Source organism: Carassius gibelio, chromosome A19, assembly GCF_023724105.1.
Source record: "Carassius gibelio isolate Cgi1373 ecotype wild population from Czech Republic chromosome A19, carGib1.2-hapl.c, whole genome shotgun sequence".
Taxonomy (NCBI): Eukaryota; Metazoa; Chordata; class Actinopteri; order Cypriniformes; family Cyprinidae; genus Carassius; species Carassius gibelio.
The window spans coordinates 916,113-940,000 of NC_068389.1; the positions used below are offsets into that span (position 1 = coordinate 916,113).

Below are 23,888 nucleotides of genomic sequence, written 5' to 3' on the forward strand. Positions count from 1 at the left end.
TCTCATTAAGATAATTCCCCCTCCACCTGGTTCTCATCTTGCCTCGTTATTTGGGCTACTTCTACCCTCTCGTTCCCGTGTCTCATTGTCAGATTGTTACTTCCGAATGAAGCCGTTGCCTTTGACGTCCTTGTTAGCAGTTGGTCTTGTCCTATCCTGTCCTGTCTAGTCGGGGTGAAGTTAGTTGTCTACTATCGTTACCTGTACATCTCTGTGCTCACCCATTATACCCCACAGAACCTTACCTGCTGTTCTACGCCGCGACCGCCCCGCACTGCGAGCTCCGATCCCCGGCTCTCCCCTGAGCCCAGTCAAAGCCTCCACCTCGCCAGCCTTCTGGTCGTTCCAGCCACGGAGGTTTCCTGTGTTAGTTTAATCCAGCCTTCGGGTCTTCCTTAGTTTTCATCTTTGTACTCCTTAGTTGGATTTTCCTGTGGCTTTCCTTTGTTGGATTAAAGACTGTCATTTTGCCCTCGCATTTGAGTCCTCTCTCTTCAATATCCATCACAGAACAATCTGACCATATGATGGACTCAGCGAGTGGCAGCCCGTTCCAGGCTGCCGTCGAGCACCAGGGCGTCCTCCTCGGGAGGCATGAGGAGGACATCTCCGCTACCCGACACGCCGTCGGTTCTTTGGCCGCCCAAATGTCCGAGCTTTCCAGCCAGGTCCACAACCTCCGCCTCCAGCCTTCCGCCTCTTATTCTCCTCCTGGTCAGACGGAGCCTCGGATAAACAATCCTCCGGTCTATTCGGGTGAGCCAACTCAGTGCCGCGCTTTCCTTACCCAGTGTGAGGTGGTATTCTCGCTCCAGCCCACTACTTATGCTAAGGAGAGGGCCAAGGTGGCTTTCGTTCTTTCACTCCTCCACGGGCGGGCTCGCGAATGGGGAACGGCCAACTGGGAGACGGAGGCAGAGTGCATCTCAACCTTTGAGCGCTTCAAGGAGGAGATGATCCGGGTCTTCGACCGCTCCGCCTACGGAGAGGAGGCGTCCCGTCGGCTTTCCACACTCCGGCAGGGAAGACGATCCGTGCCGGATTTCTCCGTTGAGTTCCGGACCCTCGCTACCACCTGTGGGTGGAACCAACCCGCACTGACTGCTCGCTTCCTGGAGGGCTTGTCTCCAGAGGTGCGGGACGAGGTCCTCGTCCGTGAGATCCCCGCCCGGCTCGACGACCTTATCGACCTGGCCATCCGGGTGGAGAGACGGTTTGATCAGCGCCGTCGTGCTCATCGCCTAGAGGAGAGTCTCTTCTCGCCGCCTCGAGTCAGCCCCTCCCACTCAGAACCGGAACCCATGCAGCTGGGTGGCCTGCGTATTTCACCTAAGGAGCGTCAGAGGAGGATCTCTAACCGCCTCTGCATGTACTGTGCTAGTGCCTCTCACTTTGTGTTTTCGTGTCCTGTAAAAGCCAACGCTCGCCAGTAGGAGGAGGGTTACTGGCGAGCGCTACCACTAAGACCATCCCTTCCACTTCCTGCACGATACTTCCAGCGCATCTCCAGTGGGCGGGGTCGTCAGCCTCCTGTGCGGCCTTGATCGACTCTGGGGCCGAGGGAAACTTTTTGGATGAGAAGTGGGCGCTCCAACAAGGTATTCCGCTCACACCGCTAAGAGACTCCACCTCTTTATTTGCCCTTGATGGCAGCACCCTACCTAGGGTACAGAAACAGACTATCCCATTAACTCTAACCATTTCTGGCAACCATAAAGAGACAGTTTCCTTTTTTATTTTTCAGTCTCCTTTTACTCCTTTAGTACTGGGGCACCCTTGGTTAGAACTTCACAATCCACACATTGACTGGGCTAAGGGGTCTGTTTTGTCTTGGAAGTTGTCGTGTCATGTTAAGTGTTTAGCCTCGGCTGTTCCCCCCGTGTCTTCTGTTTCTGTGTTGCAGGAGGAGACGGGAGATCTGACTGGGGTTCCGGAGGAGTATCACGATTTGCGAGGGGTTTTCAGCCGTTCTCGAGCCATGTCTCTTCCGCCCCACCGTCCGTATGACTGCGCTATTGATCTCCGCCCGGGGACCACGCCCCCTCGGGGTAGGCTCTACTCTCTTTCTGCTCCCGAACGGGAGGCTTTAGAGAATTATTTATCTGAGTCTCTCAGCGCCGGCACAATCGTTCCGTCCTCGTCGCCTGCCGGCGCCGGATTCTTTTTTGTTAAGAAGAAAGACGGTTCTTTACGCCCATGCATAGATTATCGGGGGCTGAACGACATCACGGTTAAGAATCGTTACCCCTTGCCACTGATGTCCTCAGCCTTCGATATCCTGCAGGGGGCAAGAGTCTTTACCAAGCTCGACCTACGTAACGCCTACCATCTCGTACGCATTCGGGAGGGGGACGAGTGGAAGACCGCCTTTAACACGCCCCTCGGCCACTTCGAGTATAGGGTCCTCCCCTTCGGATTGGTTAACGCCCCCGCTGTCTTTCAGGCTCTGATCAATGACGTCCTTCGGGATATGCTCAATTTATTCGTTTTTGTCTATCTCGATGACATTTTGATTTTTTCGCCCTCTCTCCAGGTTCATGTGCAGCACGTTCGCCGCGTTCTCCAACGTTTGCTTGAGAATCGACTCTTTGTTAAGGCCGAGAAGTGCTCCTTTCATGCTTCGTCTATAACGTTTTTAGGCTCCGTTATCTCGGCAGAGGGGATCAGAATGGACCCTACCAAGGTCCAGGCCGTGCTCGATTGGCCCGTCCCTGAGTCTCGTGTCTCGCTACAGCGCTTTCTCGGTTTTGCTAATTTTTATCGCCGCTTTATACGCAACTTCAGTCAGGTGGCCGCGCCACTCACTGCCCTCACTTCGGTTAAATCTCGTTTCGGTTGGTCCGGTTCTGCGCAGGAGGCGTTTGACCGGCTTAAGATCCTTTTTATGTCCGCACCCATCCTCCGCACTCCAGATAGCTCAAGACAGTTTATCGTTGAGGTCGATGCCTCCGAGGTAGGGGTGGGAGCCGTTCTTTCCCAGCGGTCAGCGTCGGATAATAAGATACACCCTTGCGCGTACTTCTCCCACCGCCTTTCCCCCGCTGAACGTAATTATGATGTCGGGAATCGTGAGCTCCTCGCCATCCGCCTGGCATTGGGTGAGTGGCGGCAGTGGTTAGAGGGATCCTCTGTTCCTTTTATTGTTTTGACGGATCATCGCAATTTAGAATACATTCGCTCCGCCAAGAGATTGAACTCGCGTCAGGCTCGCTGGGCCCTTTTCTTTACGCGTTTTGATTTTGTCATTTCATACCGTCCGGGCTCTAAGAACGGTAAACCAGATGCGTTGTCTCGACTTTTCGATCCCTCGATCGGCCGCACCCCCCGAGAGGAGATTATCCCTTCCGGTCGGGTGGTGGGGGCTACGGTCTGGGGGATCGAGAGACAGGTTAAACGCGCTCTCTCTCACGTCGCTACTCCCCGTAACTGCCCTAGGGGCAGCCTCTTTGTCCCAGTTCCCACACGATTAGCGGTTCTTCAATGGGCCCATTCCTCTAGACTAGCGGTTCATCCCGGTGCTCGAGGCACTGTCGCATTTATCCGCCAGCGTTTCTGGTGGCCCTCCTTAGAACGTGATGCGCGCCGCTTTATCGCTGCCTGCTCTGTTTGTGCCCAAACCAAAGCAGGCAACTCTCCGCCTGCTGGTCTTCTCCGACCGCTACCTGTTCCCTCTCGCCCGTGGTCCCATATAGCTCTCGACTTTATCACCGGTCTTCCGCCCTCAGCCGGTAAGACTGTCATCCTGACGGTAGTCGACCGCTTCTCAAGATCGGCACACTTCATTCCTCTTACCAAACTGCCCTCTGCGAAGGAAACGGCCCAGATTATGATTGATAATGTGTTTAAGTATCACGGGTTGCCCACCGACGTCGTGTCCGATAGGGGTCCGCAATTCGCCTCGCAGTTCTGGAAAGAATTTTGCCGTCTCATAGGTGCCACTGCTAGCCTTTCCTCGGGTTTTCACCCACAGACTAACGGCCAGGCCGAGTGAGCCAATCAGATTGTTGCCTGCATGCTCCGCAGTCTAGCCTTTCGCAATCCCTCGTCTTGGGTCGAACAGCTTTCCTGGGCTGAGTATGCTCATAATTCCCTCCCCTCCTCGGCCTCTGGTATCTCTCCCTTTCAGTGTTGCCTCGGCTATCAACCGCCCTTATTTTCGTCCCAAGAGACCGACTCTCACTGCCCGTCCGTTCAGACCTTTATCAGTCGCTGTAAACGAACCTGGAAGAGGGTGAGATCCGCACTTTGTCGTTCTAAGAGACGCATGTGCGTGGCTGCCAATAAATCGCGTGTCAAGAGTCCTCGCTATGCCGCGGGTCAGAGGGTTTGGCTTTCTACATCTAATTTACCCCTCCAGTCTGACTCCCGTAAACTGGCTCCCCGCTTCATCGGGCCGTTCCGCATTATCAAGATCGTTAACCCTGTCGCCGTCAAACTCCGGTTGCCGCATAATCTTCGTCGTGTTCACCCGGTGTTTCACGTCTCCTGCATTAAACCAACCTCTCGCTCCCCCCCTCCCATGTCCTTCTCTGCCGTTCGTATCGAAGACTCCCCGGTCTACACCGTCCGCAGGATCATAGATAGGCGGCGTCGGGGTCGTGGACACCAATACTTAGTCGATTGGCAGGGGTATGGTCCTGAGGAGAGGAGTTGGGTCTCCCCTAAGGATATCCTGGACCCCTCGCTCATTGATGATTTCCTCCGGTCTCGCCAGCATTTCCCCGCTGGAGCGCCTGGAGGCGCTCTTTGAGGAGAGGGTATTGTCATGGTCTTGTCATGATCCTGTCTCTATCTCTCTCTTCTTCTCTCTCTGTCTCCCCCTGCTGGTTTATCCCCTCCTGTCTCCCTCGCTCTTCGCTTCTGTGTCACAGCTGTCTTCACTTCTCATTAAGATAATTCCCCCTCCACCTGGTTCTCATCTTGCCTCGTTATTTGGGCTACTTCTACCCTCTCGTTCCCGTGTCTCATTGTCAGATTGTTACTTCCGAATGAAGCCGTTGCCTTTGACGTCCTTGTTAGCAGTTGGTCTTGTCCTATCCTGTCCTGTCTAGTCGGGGTGAAGTTAGTTGTCTACTATCGTTACCTGTACATCTCTGTGCTCACCCATTATACCCCACAGAACCTTACCTGCTGTTCTACGCCGCGACCGCCCCGCACTGCGAGCTCCGATCCCCGGCTCTCCCCTGAGCCCAGTCAAAGCCTCCACCTCGCCAGCCTTCTGGTCGTTCCAGCCACGGAGGTTTCCTGTGTTAGTTTAATCCAGCCTTCGGGTCTTCCTTAGTTTTCATCTTTGTACTCCTTAGTTGGATTTTACTGTGGCTTTCCTTTGTTGGATTAAAGACTGTCATTTTGCCCTCGCATTTGAGTCCTCTCTCTTCAATATCCATCACATCATCAAAGACTGTCCTGAGTTCAGATGTTTTAAATGCAATGATCAAGGACATTTCTCAAGAGACTGTACAGCAATTGAATGTCCAGACTGTGGCAAACCTCTTAATATATGTGAATGCTGGATGGAAGGTAACGAGAAGCAATCAGAGGAGCAACAAAGTATGGACAGGCAGGTGCAAGATGAGATTGCAGAAACCACAGAGACTTTTGAACCAATGGAAAACAAACAACAAAAGCAAATAGAATATATGGAAAATCAGAAGTTGAAGGACCAAAGTCACCAGGATGGAGAAGTAAACAGAATGGAGGACGATACAGAGGAGGGAGAAGATGGAGAAACCGAACAGAATGGTGCAAATGACAAGGAAGTAAATGATGAAGAGGAGAGCGACGAGGTGGAGGAACTGGATATGGAACAACAGGAGGCAAGGAAAGAAAGAGAAAAGGTTGGAAAAATGATAAGAAGAAAATCAATGAAGGTAAAGCCAAATCTTAATGTTGCTAGAAAGAAAAAGATGATTTAAATAGATAAAAAGAAGTTGGGATTGATACAAGAACAAGATTGTGAGAGAGACTGAAGATGAATGGTTTTAAATGCTTATTTTTTATTGGTATGGTTTTAAACTTTGTGAGTTTAAATGCAAGAGGTTTAATGAGTGTAAAGAAATTTGAGATGGTAAAAGAACTATGCAAAAAGCAGGATGTGATAATTTTACAAGAAACAAACTGGAAAAACGAAATGATTGAGGATGTGAAAAAGAGATGGAAATGCAAATGTTTTATAATAATGGTGATGGAAGGATAGGAAGGGGGGTAGCCATTTTAATAAAGGAAAATGTTGAAATTAATTCATATGAAGTCTATAATGACAAAAAAGGCAAATGTGTTGGGATTAATATTAAGAAAGATGATCATGAATTTGTGGTAATTAATTTGCATGCACCCACCCAAGAGGGAGAAAAAAAAATTTTTTTTGAGGGATTAAGGATTTTAATAAAGACATATAAAAACGTTATTTTAGTTGGGGATTTTAATACTGTTTTTAGTAAGATGGACATGGCAGATGGGATGGTTTTTAGAACAGATATGGGAAGGAAAGAGTTAAAAGAAATGATGGAGGAAAGAAATTTGATAGATGTTTGGAGGGAAAACCATGAAAGGAAAAGAGAATTTTCCAGAAGACAACTGGTTGGGAATTTTATGTGTCAGACAAGAATCGATTTTATTTTAAGTGAAAGGGATATGGAATTTTTTCTGGGGGACATTTGTTATAAGGATACCAGTTTGAGTGATCACAAAATGCTTTTATGGAATATTGACTTTAGTAAAGAAAAAAAAGGGCCTGGAGTGTGGATACTAAATTCAGAAATTTTGACAAGTGAAAGTTATAGAATAGGAATTGAGGAAATATTAGACAAAGAAAAAGAGGACGGAATGTACTTTGAAGATAAACGATTATGGTGGCAAAATGTAAAATATGAAATAAGAAAATATTCTATAAACCATAGCAAATTGGTACAGAAAGTTAAAAAAGCAAAGGAGCTGGAAATAAGGAAAAAACTCAGAAAAGAGACAAATAAAAGTGAAGTAAATATAAAACAGATAATACTTTTGGAGGAAGAGTTACGGAAAATTGAGGAAGAAAAGTGTAAAGGAGCTATTATAAGGAGTAAGGCAAAAAATACAATTGCAGGAGAAAAATGTACAAAATTTTTCTTTAATTTGGAAAAAAGTAGAGGCAAAGCAAAGTTAATAAAAGAATTAAAAAATAAAAAAGGAGAAATAGTCAAAGACATAAGTGGAATTTTAACAGAGGTGAAAGACTATTATGAGGGGCTTTTTGAAACAAAAGGAATTGACGAAAAAGCCAAAATTCAGTTATTAGAGAGTGTTACAGCTAAAGTAAGTAGAGAAGATAAAAAGGAATGTGATAAAGAAATTAGTGAAGAGGAAATTGTACAAGCTATCAATAGTTTAAAAGGAAACAAAAGCCCGGGGACAGATGGGATAGTAAATTAATTTTATAAAGTTTTTAAAGAGAAGATAAGTGGGATTTTAAAGGAAGTATATAAGGAGATTTTTGATAAAAGAGAATTGGATCAGAGGATGAGTATAGGGTTGATGAAATTAATTTATAAAAGGAAAGGAAGTAAAAATGATTTGAGTAATTTTAGACCAATAACAATGTTAAACACAGATTTAAAAATACTATCTAAAATTCTTGCAAATAGAATGAAAAATATTTTACCCAAAATTATAGTGACTAATCAGGCATATGGTGTAAGAGGGAGAGATATTGCTGATATAACGAGTGGTGTAAGAGACATAATAAGCTATTTAAATGAAACACAGAAGGATGGATATGTTGTTAATTTAGATTTTGAAAAGGCTTTTGATAGGGTAGAACATGATTTTTTATTTGCAATTTTAGAACGTTTTGGTTTTGGAAAGAATTTTAAGGAATGGATAAAAATTTTATATAATAACGTAATGACGAGAGTGACGTGTAATGGTTTCTTAACAGAACCTTTTAGAATAACAAGATCAATAAGGCAAGGATGTCCACTCTCTGCACAGCTATATACTTTGGTAGCAGAACCTTTAGGTTTAATGATTAAGAAAAATAAAAGCATTCAAGGTATTAAAATAGAAGAAGGTAAAGAAGAGAAAAAAGATATTCCAATATGCAGACGACACGACACTGATTTTAAAAGACTTAGAAAGTATGAAGGAAGTCATAAGAAATGTAGAGAGGTATGGTAAAGGTACAGGTGCAAGAGTTAATGGAGAAAAAACTGTGTACATGAAGTTTGGAAAGGTACCAAATTTAGGAGGAGTTTTCAATTTTGAGGAGGTGAAGGAAACAAAAATTTTGGGTGTGACTTTAGGAAAAGATGAGAAAGGGGCAAGAGAAAGAATGTTTGAAAAGTTGTTGGGGGAAATGGAAAGGAGATTAATTTTTTGGAGGGGAAGATTTTTAAGTTTGAAAGGGAAAATTTTAGTGGTTAATGCTTTAATGTTATCCAAAATGTGGTATATTTTAATGGTGAGCGCAATGCCAAGATGGGTGGAAGTAAGAATAAAAAGATGTGTTTTAGATTTTATTTGGGAGAAGAAACCCCCAAGAGTTGCTTATAACACTCTGATAGGAACGGCTGATAAAGGAGGAATGGGATTATCTGATGTAGAATTAAAAAAAGAAAAGTATGAGAATTAAAGTTGTGAAAAAGTATAGAGATGATCAAGAAAAAGGAGAATGGAAAGATACAATGAAATACTATTTGGACAAATGTGGTAATGTGAAACTAGGGGACAGTGTTTTATGGATGAAAATGAAAGCATGGATGTTTGAAAGAATACCAGATTTTTATAAAGAAGTTTTAAAAGCTTGGGTTTTTTTTCTCTCAAAGGTTGATTTTATACCTGGAGGAAGGAAAGAGATTTTAAACCAACCATTGTTTTTTAATAAGCATATTGTGAAAAGTGGGAAAGAAATATTTTTTAAAAAATGGTGGGAGGTTGGGATTGCAAGACTAAGGGATATTATGTATGAGATAAGAGAGGGTTTTTTACCAGTGCAAGTAATTATTGATGAGTTGGAAGAAGCCAAAGAAGAGTATGACATAAACAATGTAAAGAAGCAATATAAAGAAAAGAAAAGTGCAATACCAAAAGCGTGGATAAATGAAATACAGAAGGAAGAAAAAGAGGAAGGAAAGACTGACGTGTATTTTGTTAATCAAAATAAAAGAATAGGGTTTAGTTTAGGGAATGTGAAAATGTTTTATCATGTTTTAAGGGAAGAGATTTTTAAAAAACCAAATTCAAATGATATGTGGTTAAGAAACTTCAATGGCTTGAAAGAGGAAGAAATATGGAAAAATATGAGGGGAGTACTGGTGAGCACAAATTTGGAGTGTCTTGATTATTTTATAAGGCATAATGTAATATGGTCGGAAATGAGGTTGTGCATTATAAAAAAAGAACAAAGTGCATTATGTAAGGTTTGTAAAAAACAAGATGAGGGTTTGTTGCATTTGTTTTTACTGTGTGAGGAATTAGGATCTTTTTTTAAGGTTTTAAAAGAAATAGTGAATGACCTAGGGGAAAGAAAAGAAGATCAAGATTGGCAAAAAACATTTATGTTTGGAAAGGAGGAAAAGTGTAAGAATAAAATCATGATCAATTTGTTAATTATTTTGGCAAAAAATGCTATATGGAAAAGAAGAAATATAGTTAAGAACAGGTCTGTTCGTGTAGATGTGTGGACATTGTATAAGCATATGGTGGAAGATTATATGTTTACATTGTGCAAATATTGGAGACTGGAGGGAAAAGCAGAGATGTTTATGAAAATGTTTTCTTCTCAGGTACAGAATATTATTTTGAAACATGACATAAATGTATCTGTTGGAAAAAAAGTGTAAAATAACAAATGCAACAAATGGGATAATGTAGAAGAAAAATATTTATAAGTATGAATGTATTTTTATTTTTTTATTTTAGTTTTTTTGTTTTGTTGTTGTTTTTAATTGGAATGTGAATCTCTGTATTTAGGAGAAACATAATGTATTATTTTGTGAACTTAATAAAAAAAAAAAAAAAAAAAAAAAAGAAAAAAAAAAAAAAAGGCTATGCCCGATCTCGTCTGGGCTTGGAAGTTAAGCAGGTTTGGGCCTGGTTAGTACTTGGATGGGAGACCGCCTGGGAATACCAGGTACTGTAAGCTTTTTGGACATTTTTCACTTAGTATATAATAAATTTGGCAAAAAATAGAGTCAATGCCCGATCTCTGAATATAGTATATTGAATATAGTGAATTAGCAGGTTTAGGTCTAGTTAGTACTTGGATGAGAGACCGCCAAGGAATACCAGGTGCTTTTAAGCTTTTGGAATTTTTTCACTTAGTATATAATAAATTTGGCAAAAAATAGAGTCAATGCCCGATCTCTAAATTTTAGCAGGTTTCGGTCTGGTTAGTACTTGGATGAGAGACCGCCTAGGAATACTAGGTGCTTTAAGCTTTTGGGTTTTCTTTCCTACTTATATAATGTACTGGCGAGTAGATTGGCTGATCTTTAAATAGCATTCTCTTTGCAGCAGTCTTCGCTTAAGGTCTTACCAGCCTGGCTATGCCCGATCTCGTCTGATCTCGGAAGCTAAGCAGGTTTGGACCTGGTTAGTACTTGGATGGGAGACCGCCTGGGAATACCAGGTACTGTAAGCTTTTGGAATTTTTTCACTTAGTATATAATAATTTTGCCAAAAAATAGAGTCAATGCCCGATCTCTGAATATAAGCAGGTTTGGGCCAGGTTAGTACATGGATGGGAGACTGCCTGGGAATACCAGGTGCTTTAAATTTTTGGATATTTTTCAAAAATTATATAATAATCTTACAAAAAAAAAAAAAAAAAAGAGTCAATGCCCGATCTCTGAATCTTAGCAGGTTAAGGTCTGGTTAGTACTTGAATGAGAGATCGCCAAGGAATACCAGGTGCTTAAAGCTTTTAGAATTTTTTCACTTAGTATATAATAAATTTGGCAAAAAATAGAGTCAATGCCCGATCTCTGAATATAAGCAGGTTTGGACCAGGTTAGTACATGGATGGGAGACTGCCTGGGAATACCAAGTGCTTTAAATTTTTGGATATTTTTCACGAATTATATAATAATCTTGCAAAAAAAAAAAAGAGTCAATGCCCGATCTCTGAATCTTAGCAGGTTTAGGTCTGGTTAATACTTGATTGAAAGACCGCCTAGGAGTACCAGGTGCTTAAAGCTTTTGAAATTTTTTCACTTAGTATATAATTAATTTGGCAAAAAATAGAGTCAATGCCCGATCTCTGAATATAAGCAGGTTTGGGCCAGGTTAGTACATGGATGGGAGACCGCCTTTTGGTTTTCTTTCCTACTTATATAATGTACTGGTGAGTAGATTGGCTGATCTTTAAATAGCCTTCTCTTTGCAGCAGTCTTCGCTTACGGCCATACCAGCCTGGCTATGCCTGATCTCGTCTGATCTCGGAAGCTAAGCAGGTTTGGCCCTGGTTAGTATTTGGATGGGAGACCGCCTTGGAATACCAGGTGCTGTAAGCTTTTTGGAAATTTTTCACTTATTATATAATAATTTTGCCAAAAAATAGAGTCAATGAATATAGATCTCTGAATATAAGCAGGTTTGGGCCAGGTAAGTACATGGATGGGAGACTGCCTGGGAATACCAGGTGCTTTAAATTTTGGGATATTTTTCACGAATTATATAATAATCTTGCAAAAAAAAAAAAAAAGAGTCAATGCCCGATCTCTGAATCTTAGCAGGTTTAGGTCTAGTTAGTACTTGGACGAGAGACTGCCAAGGAATACCAGGTGCTTTAAGCTTTTGGGTTTTCTTTCCTACTTATATAATGTACTGGCGAGTAGATTGGCTGATCTTTAAATAGCCTTCTCTTTGCAGCAGTCTTCGCTTACGGCCATACCAGCCTGGCTATGCCCGATCTCGTCTGATCTTGGAAGTTAAGCAGGTTTGGGCCTGGTTAGTACTTGGATGGGAGACCGCCTGCGAATACCAGGTACTGTAAGCTTTTTGGACATTTTTCACTTAGTATATAATAAATTTTGCAAAAAATAGAGTCAATGCCCGATCTCTGAATATAAGCAGGTTTGGGCCAAGTTAGTACATGGATGGGAGACTGCCTAGGAATACAAGGTGCTTTAAGCTTTTGGGTTTTCTTTCCTACATATATAATGTACTGGCGAGTAGATTGGCTGATCTTTAAATAGCATTCTCTTTGCAGCAGTCTTCGCTTATGGCCATACCAGCCTGGCTATGCCTGATCTTGTCTGATCTCGGAAGCTAAGCAGGTTTGGACCTGGTTAGTACTTGGATGGGAGACTGCCTGGGAATACCAGGTACTGTAAGCTTTTTGGACATTTTTCACTTAGTATATAATAAATTTGGCAAGAAATAGAGTCAATGCCCGATCTCTAAATTTTAGCAGGTTTAGGTCTGGTTAGTACTTGGATGAGAGACCGCCTAGGAATACAAGGTGCTTTAAGCTTTTGGGTTTTCTTTCCTACATATATAATGTACTGGCGAGTAGATTGGCTGATCTTTAAATAGCCTTCTCTTTGTAGCAGTATTTGCTTACGGCCATACCAGCCTGCCTATGCCCGTTCTTGTCTGATCTTGGAAGCTAAGCAGGTTTGGGCCTGGTTAGTACTTGGATGGGAGACAGCCTTTTGGTTTTCTTTCCTACTTATATAATGTACTGGTGAGTAGATTGGCTGATCTTTAAATAGCCTTCTCTTTGCAGCAGTCTTTGCTTACAGCCATACCAGCCTGGCTATGCTCGATCTCGTCTGATCTCGGAAGCTAAGCAGGTTTGGACCTGCTTAGTACTTGGATGAGAGACCGCCTGGGAATACCAGGTACTGTAAGCTTTTTGGACATTTTTCACTTAGTATATAATAATTTTGCCAAAAAATAGAGTCAATGAATATAGATCTCTGAATATAAGCAGGTTTGGGCCAGGTTAGTACATGGATGGGAGACTGCCTGGGAATACCAGGTGCTTTAAATTTTTGGACATTTTTCACGAATTATTTAATAATCTTGCAAAAAAAAAAAAAAAAGAGTCAATGCCCGATCTCTGAATCTTAGCAGGTTTAGGTCTGGTTAGTACTTGGTTGAAAGACCGCCTAGGAAAACTAGGTGCTTAAAGCTTTTGGAATTTTTTCACTTAGTATATAATAATTTTGGCAAAAAATAGAGTCAATATAAGCAGGTTTGGGCAAGGTTAGTACATGGATGGGAGACTGCCTTGGAATACCAGGTGCTTTACATTTTTGGATATTTTTCACGAATTATATAATAATCTTACAAAAATAGTCAATGCCCGATCTCTGAATCTTAGCAAGTTTAGGTCTGGTTAGTACTTGGTTGAAAGACCACCTAGGAATACCAGATGCTTAAAGCTTTTGGAATTTTTTCACTTACTATATAATAAATTTGGCAAAAAATAGAGTCAATGCCCGATCTCTGAATATAAGCAGGTTTGGACCAGGTTAGCACATGGATGGGAGACTGCCTGGGAATACCAGGTGCTTTAAATTTTTGGATATTTTTCACGAATTATATAATAATCTTGCAAACAAAAAAAAAAAAAAACAAAAAAAAGAGTCAATGCCCGATCTCTGAATCTTAGCAGGTTTAGGTCTGGTTAGTACTTGGTTGAAAGACCGCCAAGGAATACCAGGTGCTTAAAGCTTTTGGAATTTTTTTACTTAGTATATAATAAATTTGGCAAAAAATAGAGTCAATGCCCGATCTCTAAATTTTAACAGGTTTAGGTCTGGTTAGTACTCGGATGAGAGACCACCTATGAACACTAGGTGCTTTAAGCTTTGGGGTTTTCTTTCCTACTTATATAATGTACTGGCGAGTAGATTGGCTGATCTTTAAATAGCCTTCTCTTTGCAGCAGTCTTCGCTTACGGCCATACCAGTCTGGCTATGCCCGATCTTGTCTGATCTCGGAAGCTAAGCAGGTTTGGGCCTGGTTAGTTTTTGGATGGGAGATAGCTTTGGAATACCAGGTGCTGTAAGCTTTTTGGAAATTTTTCACTTAGTATATAATAATTTTGCCAAAAAATACAGTCAATGCCCGATCTCTGAATATAAGCAGGTTTGGGTCAGGTTAGTACATGGATGGAAGACTGCCTGGGAATACCAGGTGCTTTAAATTTTGGGATATTTTTCACGAATTATATAATAATCTTGCAAAAAAAAGAGTCAATGCCCGATCTCTGAATCTTAGCAGGTTTAGGTCTGGTTAGTACTTGGTTGAAAGACCGCCAAGGAATACCAGGTGCTTAAAGCTTTTGGAATTTTTTTACTTAGTATATAATAAATTTGGCAAAAAATAGAGTCAATGCCCGATCTCTGAATATAAGCAGGTTTGGGCCAGGTTAGTACTTGGATGGGAGACTGCCTGGGAATACCAGGTGCTTTAAATTTTTGGATATTTTTCACGAATTATATAATAATCTTGCAAAAAAAAAAAAAAAATCAATGCCCGATCTCTGAATCTTAGCAGGTTTAGGTCTGGTTAGTACTTGGATGAGAGACCACCTAGGAATACTAGGTGCTTTAAGCTTTTGGGTTTTCTTTCCTACTCATATAATGTACTGGCGAGTAGATTGGCTGATCTTTAAATAGCCTTCTCTTTGCAGCAGTCTTCGCTTACGGCCATTCCAGCCTGGCTATGCCCGATCTCGGAAGCTAAGCAGGTTTGGCCCTCGTTAGTACTTGGATGGGAGACCGCCTGGGAATACCAGGTGCTGTAAGCTTTTTGGAAATTTTTCACTTAGTATATAATAATTTTGCCAAAAAATACAGTCAATGAATATAGATCTCTGAATATAAGCAGGTTTGGGCCAGGTTAGTACATGGATGGGAGACTGCCTGGGAATACCAGGTGCTTTAAATTTTTGGATATTTTTCACGAATTATATAATAATCTTGCAAAAAAAAAAAAAAAGAGTCAATGCCCAATCTCTGAATTTTAGCAGGTTTAGGTCTAGTTAGTACTTGGATGAGAGACCGCCAAGGAATACCAGGTGCTTTAAGCTTTTGGGTTTTCTTTCCTACTTATATAATGTACTGGCGAGTAGATTGGCTGATCTTTAAATAGCCTTCTCTTTGCAGCAGTCTTCGCTTACGGCCATACCAGCCTGGCTATGCCCGATCTCGTCTGATCTCGGAAGTTAAGCAGGTTTGGGCCTGGTTAGTACTTGGATGGGAGACCGCCTGGGAATACCAGGTACTGTAAGCTTTTTGGAAATTTTTCACTTAGTATATAATAATTTTGCCAAAAAATAGAGTCAATGCCCGATCTCTGAATATAAGCAGGTTTGCGCCAGGTTAGTACATGGATGGGAGACTGCTTGGGAATACCAGGTGCTTTAAATTTTTGGATATTTTTCACGAATTATATAATAATCTTGCAAAAAAAAAAAAAAAAAGAGTCAATGCCCGATCTATGAATCTTAGCAGGTTTAGGTCTGGTTAGTACTTGGTTGAAAGACCGCCTAGGAATACCAGGTGCTTAAAGCTTTTGGAATTTTTTCACTTAGTATATAATAAATTTGGCAAAAAATAGAGTCAATGCCCGATCTCTAAATTTTAGCAGGTTTCGGTCTGGTTAGTACTTGGATGAGAGAATTTTGATCTGATTTATTTTCCCCAAGGTTTAAATTGAAATTCATGCAAAAATTAGTGTTTAATTAAGCTCTAAAGTTGTTTTCCCTACCCCTCCTGCAGCAGCTGCTGTTTGTAGGAGGAGTTTTATTCTTTTTTGTTCCTGGAGGTTTTGTTTGTTAATTGAATGGAGCACATGGTGGGAGACATTGGAGTACTACAAACAGATCTGGTATCTAAGAAGAACAGCGGGAATCTAGTCATGATGGAGGACAAGGCGTTTGAAAAGAACTTAACTGTGAGTGTGGAAATTGTTGGAGATGAGAAAATAACAAAGATGGAATTACTTAGAGGAGTTAATGAAGTCTGTGGTGCTGTGATTGGATGTCGTTTCAAAGGGGACAAAAAGTATGAAATTACAATGAACCACAGTAAAGGAAAGGAAAGACTTATTGATGGTTTTAAAATAAAAAACTGTCAAATTATGGCTAGAGATCTGAGCAATGATGAGCTTGTTGTTTCATTCATGAATCTTCCTGTGTACATCACGGATGAGGAAATTTTGGAGAAACTTAATGGATGGGGTGTCAATGCAACATCCCCAATCAAGAGGAGGAGATGGCCAGGAACAGATATTGCAGATGGGACCCGCTTCTGTAAAGTTAAGTTCACTGACACTGTTCAATCATTGCCATATTCAACCAAGTTTGAAACACTGGAGGGTGCTGAGCACTTTAGAGTAATTCATAACAGGCAAGTAAAAGTGTGTCGTATTTGTATCCAGCCTGGACATGTATTGAGGGACTGCCCTGAGTTTACTTGTCACAAGTGTGATAAACAAGGACATTATGCTAGAGAGTGCAAAGAACTGAGTGATGTACATTATGGTGATGTGATGGGGGGAGCAGATTTGTCCAGTGGGGTAAACGAGGAGGAGAATGGATCTGTTCAAGGCGGCACATTAGGGAATACTTTGGACGACTTTGAAAGTCAGCTATTGCATCCGGGGCTAAAGGATCACATAACTCAAAGTGCTGGAACAGGACTGGTCGAGTGTTGCATGGAAAATCAAGTAAAGAAAAGGTTTGTGGGTAAAGCAACCATGGGCAATGCAACTTCACAATCATTGGCCTCTGTTAAGACTGTTCTCAAGTGTGATGGAAATGTTGATGTTGATGTTGATGATGATGATGATGATGATGATAATGAGTATGAGTATGATGATTATGATTTGTATGAGGAAGGGAGAAGTGAAAATCTGCAACTGCTTGTTAGGAAAAAAAGATCACTAAATGACAAGGGAGAGAAAGGAAACATGAAGAAAAAGAAATGAGGGTTATCTTTTTTCTTTTGTTTTCACACTTACTGCTGCTATGATTTAAATTGTGTCCCTAAATGCTAATGGTCTTGTAACATGTGAAAATTTGAAAGTATCTTAACAGCTGTGAAAGCAGACATTTATTGTTTCCAGGAAACAAATTGGGATAGCAGCAAAATGAGGGAAGTGAAGAGGTATTGTGAGAGAATGTGATGTGTGTGACAGCGAGGTTGAGTCCTTAATGCATTTTTATGTAGAATGTCAGAGTTTAAAAGATTATCATGAATTATTAAAGCAATGTGTGAGGAAGAATTGGGAGGAAATAAAATGTGTGGATAAGGAGTGGGGCAGGATGTTTTTGTTTGGTATGGTACAGGAAAAGAAGGTAAAAGGGAATGTGCATCTCTTAAATATGATGTTAAGTTTTGCAAGGTATGCTGTACGATTGAGGAGAAATGTAGCATATTTTGAAAAAAGGAAAGAAAATGTATGGTGTTTTTTCAAGACTTTGATAAAGCAACATATAAGATGATTAAAACTTAAATGTGTGAGGAATTCTGTAACTTTTTTGTTGAGGGAAGCAAATTTATTTCTGTTACAGAATTGAACGAACTTGTATTTAATTTTTGAAAAGTGTAAATGGAAAGTTGCTGAAAATTTAATGTTGAAATATATTATGTATTTACTGTAAATGTTGAAATTATTTTATAATAAAAAAAAAAAAAAAAAAAAAAAAAAAAGCTATGCCCGATCTCGTCTGATCTCGGAAGCTAAGCAGGTTTGGACCTGGTTAGTACTTGGATGGGAGACCGTCTGGGAATACCAGGTACTGTAAGCTTTTTGGAAATTTTTCACTTAGTATATAATAATTTTGCCAAAAAATAGAGTCAATGCCCAATCTCTGAATATAAGCAGGTTTGGGCCAGGTTAGTACATGGATGGGAGACTGCTTGGGAATACCAGGTGCTTTAAATTTTTGGATATTTTTCACGAATTATATAATAATCTTGCAAAAAAAAAAAAAGAGTCAATGCCCGATCTATGAATCTTAGCAGGTTTAGGTCTGGTTAGTACTTGGTTGAAAGACCGCTTAGGAATACCAGGTGCTTAAAGCTTTTGGAATTTTTTCACTTAGTATATAATACATTTGGCAAAAAATAGAGTCAATGCCCGATCTCTAAATTCTAGCAGGTTTCGGTCTGGTTAGTACTTGGATGAGAGACCTCCTAGGAATACTAGGTGCTTTAAGCTTTTGGGTTTTCTTTCCTACTTATATAATGTACTGGCGAGTAGATTGGCTGATCTTTAAATAGCATTCTCTTTGCAGCAGTCTTCGCTTACGGCCATACCAGCCTGGCTATGCCCGATCTCGTCTGATCTCGGAAGCTAAGCAGGTTTGGACCTGGTTAGTACTTGGATGGGAGACCGTCTGGGAATACCAGGTACTGTAAGCTTTTTGGAAATTTTTCACTTAGTATATAATAATTTTGCCAAAAAATAGAGTCAATGCCCGATCTCTGAATATAAGCAGGTTTGGGCCAGGTTAGTACATGGATGGGAGACTGCCTGGGAATACCAGGTGCTTTAAATTTTTGGATATTTTTCACGAATTATATAATAATCTTGCAAAAAAAAAAAAAAAGAGTCAATGCCTGATCTCTGAATCTTAGCAGGTTAAGGTCTGGTTAGTACTTGAATGAGAGACCGCCAAGGAATACCAGGTGCTTTAAGCTTTTGGCATTTTTTCACTTAGTATATAATAAATTTGGCCAAAAATAGAGTCAATGCCCGATCTCTGAATATAAGCAGGTTTGGGCCAGGTTAGTACATGGATGGGAGACTGCCTGGGAATACCAGGTGCTTTAAATTTTTGGATATTTTTCACAAATTATATAATAATCTTGCAAAAAAAAAAAAAAAGAGTCAATGCCCGATCTCTGAATTTTAGCAGGTTTAGGTCTAGTTAGTACTTGGATGAGAGACCGCCAAGGAATACCAGGTGCTTTAAGCTTTTGGGTTTTCTTTCCTACTTATATAATGTACTGGCGAGTAGATTGGCTGATCTTTAAATAGCCTTCTCTTTGCAGCAGTCTTCGCTTACGGCCATACCAGCCTGGCTATGCCCGATCTCGTCTGATCTCGGAAGTTAAGCAGGTTTGGGCCTGGTTAGTACTTGGATGGGAGACCGCCTGGGAATACCAGGTACTGTAAGCTTTTTGGAAATTTTTCACTTAGTATATAATAATTTTGCCAAAAAATAGAGTCAATGCCCGATCTCTGAATATAAGCAGGTTTGGGCCAGGTTAGTACATGGATGGGAGACTGCCTGGGAATACCAGGTGCTTTAAATTTTTGGATATTTTTCACGAATTATATAATAATCTTGCAAAAAAAAAAAAAAAAGAGTCAATGCCCGATCTATGAATCTTAGCAGGTTTAGGTCTGGTTAGTACTTGGTTGAAAGACCGCCTAGGAATACCAGGTGCTTAAAGCTTTTGGAATTTTTTCACTTAGTATATAATAAATTTGGCAAAAAATAGAGTCAATGCCCGATCTCTAAATTTTAGCAGGTTTCGGTCTGGTTAGTACTTGGATGAGAGACCGCCTAGGAATACTAGGTGCTTTAAGCTTTTGGGTTTTCTTTCCTACTTATATAATGTACTGGCGAGTAGATTGGCTGATCTTTAAATAGCATTCTCTTTGCAGCAGTCTTCGCTTACGGCCATACCAACCTGGCAACGCTAGAGTGCTAGCAGGAAGTGAGGTGGCAGTAGTGGGTGAGAGTAGGCTCACCATTGTTGTTTGTAAACCCATTTTTTGTTTAAAGTTAGCTTTTTTTCTGTTTTTCTGTTTTGTTTTGATTTTAAGTTCAAACACTTCCCAGCAGCCTAGGCTGTCTGGGGAGGATTTTTATTTTTGGAGGTTTTGTTTTGTTATTTTTTCAAAATTGGACTGATTACATGGAAATGAAATGGCAGGAGAAAGACGCAGGGACTTTGACACGGAAAACACTACAGGACAACGGCTTGGATACAACGAAGCAAAGAAAATGATTATTTATTCAAAGGAAGCAACTGTAATTGTGGATCTGGCAGAGGTGAGAGATGGATCGGTGCAGGATATTATCAAAGAAGTGAATGAAAAAATTGGAGGAGGAAAGATTTTGGCGATAAGACCAAGACAAGGCAAAGAATTCGAGATCACATTATCAAATGAGGAGGAGTGTGAAAAGCTAGAGGATGGACTAAGAATCAGGCAACAATTTTGTGAGATTAGAAAGCTACAAGTAAGAGAATATGTTGTTTCTTTTATGCATTTGCCTGCAAATGTTGATGACCAGGATATATTAGATAAATTGGAGGCATGGGGTGTAACTCCCTCAACCAACATTAAGAGAAGAACATATCCGGGTACTGAAATAGCAGATGGTACGAGATATGTAAAGGTCAGGTTCCCAAAGGAAGTTGTATCTCTACCATATAGCAGCAAGTTTGAGACTGCTGAGGGCACACAGTACTTTCAGATTATACACGATCGGCAGGTGAAAACCTGTAGATTGTGTATGGATCCAGGACATGTATTTAAAGATTGCCCGGACTTTATTTGTTACCAGTGCAAAGAGCAGGGGCACTTGGCAAGAAGCTGCAATGCAGTGAAGTGCCCGGAATGTAGGAAAGTGTTGGTGAGGTGCGAATGTTGGATGGGGGAGGGAGAAAATAGTAGTGAACAAGAAACAGATATGGTTGTTAATGTGGGTGGGCAAAAGCAGAGGGAAACCGAGATGGACAATGTTTTAAACAAGGAGATGGAAGATTGTGGACTGGGAGAGGAAAATGAAGAGGAAGAACATCAAGCAGACACAGGAGGAGAGGAAAAAGAAAATGATGGAGAAAAAACAATATCACAAGGGACGGTGCAAAGGACCATGGAAATAAGCAAAGAACAGGAGGAACAAAAAAACAATGAGGAAGGTTATCAGGAGGGGAGAATGGAGAGAAAAGGAGAAGAGAAACACTGTGGACTGAGAGAGGACAATGGAGAGAAAGAACATCAGGGGGACACAGGAGAAAAGAAGAAAGAACTAGATGGAGAAATAACAACATCTCAATGGACTGTGCAAAAGACTATGGATATGAGCGAGGAACATGGGGAACAACAAAACGACGAGGAAGGTTATCAGGAGAGGAGAATGGAGAGAAAAGGAGAAGAGAAACGTAGGAAAGAACGAGAAGGAATACAAAGAAGAAGAACTTTAAAGGTAACACCCAATATAGACATTGCAAAGAAAAGATTTTTAAGGCAAGGAATATTAAAAGACAAGGAGGGTTGTGAGAACAGATTTGATGTACTGAGAGATATGGAGCATGACTGAAAAAAAAATGAAATGTTTTAATTATTTATTTTATATTGTTTTTATGTTTTTAAGAGTTGTTTCATTTAATGCACGAGGTTTAATGGATGTGGAGAAATTTGAAAATATGAGGGAATTATGTAGAGGGGTGGATGTATTTGTATTACAAGAAACGAATTGGAAAAATTATTGTGTTAAAAGGTTTGAAAATGTATGGGATGGGAATATACATTGTAATAATGGTACAGAGAAAACTGGGAAAGGGGTTGCTATTTTAATAAGAAGAGAGGTGTGTGAAAAAGAAAGTGTGGTGTTTAATGATGGAGCAGGGAAATGTTTAGCTGTTGAAATAGAAAAAGGAAATGAGAGATGTACAATATGTAACATACATGCTCCAAATGAAGAAAAGCAAAAGGTGGAATTTTTTAAAACAATATCTGCAAATGTAAGAATTAATGAAAGGGTGATTTTAATGGGGGATTTTAATACTGTTTTTACAGAATTAGACTTAGCAAGTAATATGGTTTTTAAGACTGATAAGGGAAGGGAGGAGTTGAACAAACTGATGGGGGATTTTAAATTGATTGATGTGTGGAGAGAAAGAAATAGAACGAGTAGGCAATTTTCAAGAAGACAATTTGTTTTAAAAGAACTGAAACAAAGTAGGATTGATTATATTTTATGTACAGAGGAAATGCAAGGGAATATTACTAATGTTTATTATAAACGAGTTGGTCTTAGTGATCATTCTCTCTTATTTTTAACATTAGATTCTTCAAGTGTGAAAAGGGGAGGGGGAGTGTGGGTTTTAAATGCAAAGATTTTAAAGAGTAATGCATATCAGGAAAGTATTAAAGGGATTGTGGAAGAAAGCAAAATTAATAGAATGTATAGGGAAGAGAAAAGAGTATGGTGGGATAGTGTTAAGTGGGAAATAAAGACATTTTCAATAGAATACAGCAAAAATGTCAGAAAATTAGAAAGACAGAAGGAAACCGAATTAACCAAACTCCTGAATAATGAGTTAAGTAAAGTGTCAGAAAGCAATGGAAAAGAGGAAATTGAAAAAATAATAATGCTACAAGATAAATTAAAGATATTAGAAGAGGAAAAATGTAAGGGTGCAATTATAAGAAGTAAAGCAAAATATGCAGTAGAGGGAGAAAGATGCACAAAATTTTTCTTTAATTTAGAACAAAATAGGCAGAAGGCTGATCTATTGAAAGAAGTCTTAAATAAAAAAGGGGAAATAGAAACAGAAACTAAAGAAATTTAGAAAACAGTAAAGCAATATTACATGGACATGTTTAAGGGACAAGGTATAGGAAAAAATGATGAGGAGTTTTTGATTAAACAAATTAAATCTAAGTTAACAGGTGAGGACAGGATTTTGTGTGATGAAGAAATTAAGGAAGAAGAAATAGATATTGCAATTCAACAGTTAAAACCTGGAAAGAGCCCTGGTGTGGATGGTTTGACTAATGAATTTTATAAAACTTTTAGAGAAATGTTAGTGCCAATTTTAAAAGAAGTTTTTGAAGAAATTTTCAAGAAGGGGGTGTTGAGTGAAAAAATGAAGATCGGCATGGTAAAAATGATTTACAAAAAAAGCGGTAATCCAAAAGATCTTAAAAATTTTAGACCTATATCCATGTTGAATACAGATTTTAAAATATTAGCAAAAGTATTAGCAAACAGATTAAAAAAGGTTTTACCAAAAATAATAAAAACAACACAGGCATACGGGGTGCAAGGAAGAGATATAGTAGATGTGGTTAAAAGTATAAGAGACACAATTTATTATATGAAGGAGAAGGGAAAGGGGGGATTTTTAATAAGTCTGGATTTAGAAAAGGCATTTGACAGGGTAGAGCATGAGTTTTTATTTGATGTTCTTAAGGCTTTTGGTTTTGGAGAAAATTTTAGAAAATGGATTTGGATTTTTTACTCAGATGTGTTAACATGCATAAAATGCAATGGTTTTTTAACGGATTGTTTTCAACCAACAAGGTCGATCAGGCAAGGATGCCCACTGTCTGCCTTACTTTACTCTCTGGTAGCCGAGCCACTTGGTTTGGCTATTAAGGCAGACAGAGAAATCAAAGGAATACAAATAAAGAACCATTTCCAAAGAGAAGCAGTGTATCAGTATGCAGATGATACAACCTTGTTGGTAGAAGACATCCAAAGTATTGATAGGGCAATGGGGATTTTAGAAAGATATTGTAAAGGGTCGGGAGCCAAAGTAAATGTGGGGAAAAGTGTGTGTATGAGGATTGGCAGAGTAGAGGAAATACCGCAGCATATACAATTCAAGGAGGAAATGCAGCACATCAAGATTTTGGGGTTGTGGGTTGGTATTGATTCTAATAAGGCAGACACTTTGAATTGGGAAGGTGTTTTAAATGGAATTGGAAAAAGACTGAGATTTTGGCAAATTAGAGATTTAAAGCTAAGGGGGAAAGTTTTAATTATAAATTCATTGATGCTGTCGAAAGTCTGGTATGTGTTGGGAGTAACCCCATTGCCTCATCTGTACTACAAAAAAATGAAAGAATTGGTTTTAAAGTTTTTATGGGGAAATGGAAGGGCTAAGATTGCATATGATACATTACTTGGAAACATAAAG

At 40.2% G+C, this 23,888-nt stretch overlaps 6 non-coding genes and 4 pseudogenes across 6 annotated transcripts; all 10 read left to right on the forward strand.

The window, feature by feature from the left end:
* The first annotated feature begins 10,499 nt into the window (after nt 1–10,499).
* LOC127935940 (5S ribosomal RNA) lies at nt 10,500–10,618 on the forward strand. Its single transcript, XR_008148205.1, has one exon. It is a non-coding gene; the product is annotated as a 5S ribosomal RNA (ribosomal RNA).
* Nucleotides 10,619–11,370: 752 nt separating this feature from the next.
* LOC127936317 (5S ribosomal RNA) lies at nt 11,371–11,489 on the forward strand. The gene has a single exon (XR_008148270.1). It is a non-coding gene; the product is annotated as a 5S ribosomal RNA (ribosomal RNA).
* Nucleotides 11,490–11,855: 366 nt separating this feature from the next.
* Nucleotides 11,856–11,974, forward strand: LOC127937638 (5S ribosomal RNA). The gene has a single exon (XR_008148424.1). It is a non-coding gene; the product is annotated as a 5S ribosomal RNA (ribosomal RNA).
* A 221-nt stretch (nt 11,975–12,195) lies between these two features.
* On the forward strand, nt 12,196–12,314 carry LOC127937823 (uncharacterized; annotated as a pseudogene).
* A 400-nt stretch (nt 12,315–12,714) lies between these two features.
* On the forward strand, nt 12,715–12,833 carry LOC127937825 (uncharacterized; annotated as a pseudogene).
* Nucleotides 12,834–13,880: 1,047 nt separating this feature from the next.
* LOC127937386 (uncharacterized) lies at nt 13,881–13,999 on the forward strand (annotated as a pseudogene).
* A 632-nt stretch (nt 14,000–14,631) lies between these two features.
* LOC127937578 (uncharacterized) lies at nt 14,632–14,740 on the forward strand (annotated as a pseudogene).
* A 366-nt stretch (nt 14,741–15,106) lies between these two features.
* Nucleotides 15,107–15,225, forward strand: LOC127937797 (5S ribosomal RNA). The gene has a single exon (XR_008148575.1). It is a non-coding gene; the product is annotated as a 5S ribosomal RNA (ribosomal RNA).
* Nucleotides 15,226–18,243: 3,018 nt separating this feature from the next.
* LOC127937614 (5S ribosomal RNA) lies at nt 18,244–18,362 on the forward strand. The gene has a single exon (XR_008148402.1). It is a non-coding gene; the product is annotated as a 5S ribosomal RNA (ribosomal RNA).
* A 641-nt stretch (nt 18,363–19,003) lies between these two features.
* LOC127937914 (5S ribosomal RNA) lies at nt 19,004–19,122 on the forward strand. The gene has a single exon (XR_008148594.1). It is a non-coding gene; the product is annotated as a 5S ribosomal RNA (ribosomal RNA).
* Nucleotides 19,123–23,888: the final 4,766 nt, after the last annotated feature.